Raw genomic sequence first — 4149 nt, 5'->3', positions numbered from 1 at the left:
ATACAGTTCCTCATGTTGTGGTGACCCCCAACCATAAAATTATTTTCGTTGTTACTCTATAACTGTAATTTTGCTACTGTTATGAATCATAATGTAAGTATCTTTTTGTTTTCCGATGGTCTTAGGCGACCCTTGTGAAAGGGTCGTTCGACCCCCAAAGGGGTCACAACCCACAGGTTGAAAACCGCTGCTCTAGGGTTTTCTCATGAGAAATCAGGGTAATGATTGGAGAGGAGTTTGAAGTCACTGAATGGACCACCGAGCATCAACCTAGCTCAGACCACTGGAGCCAGCCATGTTCATGGTGGGGCCCAGAGCTGGCATGTCAGCTGTTAGGCTTCTGGCTGCCCCTGAAGAGCCCCCAGAACTTTAGAGCAGCTTTGGGACCCACCATGTCTACCTAAGGTGGCCTGCCCCAGGCCTACATCAACCCACAGCTCTGAGAGGATCCTGGAGGGTACAGCATTCCAAGCCCTTTCTTTCCTGAAAGTTCTATTCAAAGAGTTATATAAAGTGGGATGGGGGAGCCCAATGCCTTCTTAAATTTATTTTCCAGAACCTCTAAAGAGGAGGAATTCCTCTAGAAACATAGTGTAGTATTCCTCTTCCAAATGGATTGCTGAGAGTAGCCCAGAGCAGGGCATTGTCCCAAACAGACCCTCCCCGCTCCTTTGGCTACAGCTGTTATGAGGTCATATTGTTCTTGGTAGTATTGTCAGCGACAGCGTTTCCTCATACCGTCCAGGATGAGGGCGTGGAACCTCTTCCATCAGCTGACCTCCCACTTTAGCTGCAAAAGTCCCCCTCAGAAAGCTCAGTCAGTGAACCATGTGGGGCTTCTCCTTTCTCCCCATTTACTGCAGGGAAGTCCAAGGTGGGGCAGCTGCCCATACTCATCCAGCAAGCTGGTCCCTTACAAGTGCTCCAGGGTGTCCTTTGAGGACTAGAAAAGAAGTTCAAATATAAGGAAAAGCACAGATAGCTTGTCTTTTGATTGAGAAAGCAACATACACCCTGAACAGGACACAGAAAACCCAAGCATGTGCTAACAAAACATGCACCTCGAGAGAGAAGAGAGAGGAATGAAGAGTAAGGGGGCCGTGAAGGCTCGGGGGGGTTCCTTCGGGACACTTTGTTACAAGCCAGTGCTGGTTACGGCAGCCCTAGCAAACTCATGCAGGCGCGAGCTGTGATCCTCCTGTAACACTAGGTTATCCTCTGGCATCCCTGTGTCCATTATTGTGACCTCTAGTCTCATGGTAACCCAAGCTCAAAACATCTTCAAAGTATTAAAGAACTTTCCTGATGACATACATTGAACTGATAATTAAATAATCAACTAAATCAAAAGAGAAAAGAAAAGGTAGTCATTGAAAATGGGTGTAGAGCTAGGGCTAGCATACATATATAAAGCTATATCATAAAGCCAGAAATCTATACCAGCTAGATTTACACCCATACTGGAAAGACTCACAATCATTCACTAATTTTCCCAAGAAAGTACAGTCAATCCATGATGGATCATGGCTTGAACATGAGCACTCATGCTCCTCCCGCTTTTCATGGTACCTGTCATTGTTTGTTTCCTCTTCACTCAGTGATCACACATTCTAAAGCACTGTGGGGTGCTCAGATGCACATGACATGTTCAATTCAATTTTATTTCCACAAACTTTATGGTGCCCTCACAATGAGTTTTTCCCTGTGTGAGGGATCCCTAACCTATGGCAGTGGCCCAGGCCTAGCCCTTGTCCTCAAGGGGTTGGGTGTGGGGGTCATAAATAGGGGAGGAAAGAGACAAACAATTACCAAACACATTGTGTGTGCCAGGTTAGAGATATGAGAAGTTTGGGTGACATGATTGCAAAGGTTCTGTCCAGCGATGATTACATCATGACTCACGACTGTCTGCACCATTTATTAGCATGCGCTTTCCTGTGAGATATTTCATGCTACTATGAAATATTATTTAACTCTTGTATTATTTAATTTTTCATACGTTTGAACATCGTATCCCAACTAGATGTGACGTTTCTTAAGACAAGTCTGTTCTTCCCTTTTTTGCTTCCCTCACAGCAGTACCTATGGAGATGAAACTCAATATGTGCTCATTGATTACAAATGTCAATTACTTTCAGATAAACAGACATCATGCTCTCTCCTTATCCTATATTATCATCCTTATATACTAAATACTGGCAATGCTGACTGTTTATGTCTGGAGAGGCTGATGGCCGGGATGGTCGCCCTTCTGATATTTGTGTTATAAGCTTAAACCTTTTTTTAAATAAAGGATTTAATGGCATGGAATAATTACACTCTTAAGGGGAAAAGGGCAGGATACAAAATAATATACAGAATATATTCCAATTTTAATAAAGAACATGAAAGGGATAAAAAAGCACGTAATTGGCAGTCTTGGACATCACCAGCCTACAAGTACAAAGGCTGTCACACTAGTGTTTCTGTGGTAAAGTTTCTGCTCTTGCCCCAGCTGCACAGCAGAGCCTGGGACTTGGCTTTTAAAGTCCCCATAAAAGGGATGCTTACATGTGCCTGTATCTGACTCTCAGAGGCAATCAATACCTGGCAACTAGCATGTTCACCTGCTCCTGCTCCCCAGGTGTTGTCTACTGCTGGTGAAGCCACACAAAGGGCTAATAATGCCCAGCAGGAAACGCCAACGTCTGCCGAAGGCGGGCTCAGTCACTGGAGCAATCATGGGGGTGCCAGGAAACACAGCAATGGGGAGAATGACCTTCTCTCCAGCTCCAACATGTCACCCAGGCCCCAAAGCCATTGTACAATCTGTGTCTCTAAATTCAAAAATCCGTAAAAGCAAGTCACTGGGCCACTGTTCCAATTCTTCACTCCCTAATGGCTACAACCCCATCTGAAGGGCCAGGTGGGGAAGAGATGTCATGCCTTTCTCCCCACTGCCTCTGTCCTCATCTCTGTCTGCACTCAGGCCCAGAAACACAGCAAAAGTCCAGCCATCCCTCTTCCAAAACACCCTCCACAGAACCAGACCCCAAAGCATACAGGGGTCAGCAGCCCAATCAATTTCCAAATGGTCAAACTCAGAAAGACTCAGTTTGGGTTCAACTAGGACACCCTGTTCCATATATGGGCATATTTATATATGTGTGTGTGTTTCAACAAAAAGATTAGAAGAAAATGCACCAAAATATTAGTCTTAGTTCCTTCTGTGTAGTGAAATTACAAGCAATTTTAATTTTTTCTGTTTTTAAAAATGTTTTCCAAATTTTCTGTTATTAGTTTTATAATCAGGAAAAAAAAATGTTGATCAAAAACATCTGCATTAAGTTTGCAAGATAGCCAGGGAGCTGCTCTTGGGAACAGCCCCAGGAGGAGTCAGAGAGTGGAATGAGAAAGCCATGAGTGAACATGTCAGCGCTACAGGGTTGATCACATAAAATCCTGTGGGACATCTCAGATGTTCTAGGAGGTATCAGAATCTGCTGGGGTCCCACCACTATTTTCCTTCACTAAGAGTGAAGAGCACGCAGTAATACTGACCCCTGGCTGGCATATGACCCGATGAGATGCAAGACTCACAGAGGCAAGGGAGTTTGTTTTAGGGGGGGGAGAAAATTACAAGCCATTCATGTGTACCAATCACTTTGGAATTCACTGAAACCTCATGAGGATAGCTGGAGGAGTGGCCACAGACAGCCTAGTGAAGACGTCTGCCAAACAGAGAAAGTTGGCCGGAAACTCAGTAAGACAGAAGACCACGTTACAAAGAGAATATAGAGAATTGCTTTGGAAAAATTAAGAGAGCTGTGTGCATTAATGAGCAGGGACTGACCGAAGCATCAAAGGCATAAGGAGGTAAACTGGTTTTTAAAATAAAAATAGAGTTCATGAAAAAAATGGCAAGACAACCTTTAATGTTACTTTTCAATTAAAGATGATCGGTATGTGTTCAAATAAGGAGAGTGTGGGTCAGATTTGTTTTGTGTCTCCTTAGAAAAGAAGCACCAAGAAATCCAGGTTGTGATGTACATATTAAATAATTCAGCAAGAATATGGTAAATTTGCTTTAAAAAAAAGTATAGAACAAGTTTGTAAAGATGCATGTACATAAAATTATATGCAGTAGAGAAAGAATTTTCCTGTAGAAGA

This window comes from Hipposideros armiger, unplaced genomic scaffold, assembly GCF_001890085.2.
Source record: "Hipposideros armiger isolate ML-2016 unplaced genomic scaffold, ASM189008v1 scaffold_991, whole genome shotgun sequence".
NCBI classification, from domain to species: domain Eukaryota; kingdom Metazoa; phylum Chordata; class Mammalia; order Chiroptera; family Hipposideridae; genus Hipposideros; species Hipposideros armiger.
Note: the sequence above shows the minus strand (reverse complement) of the source record.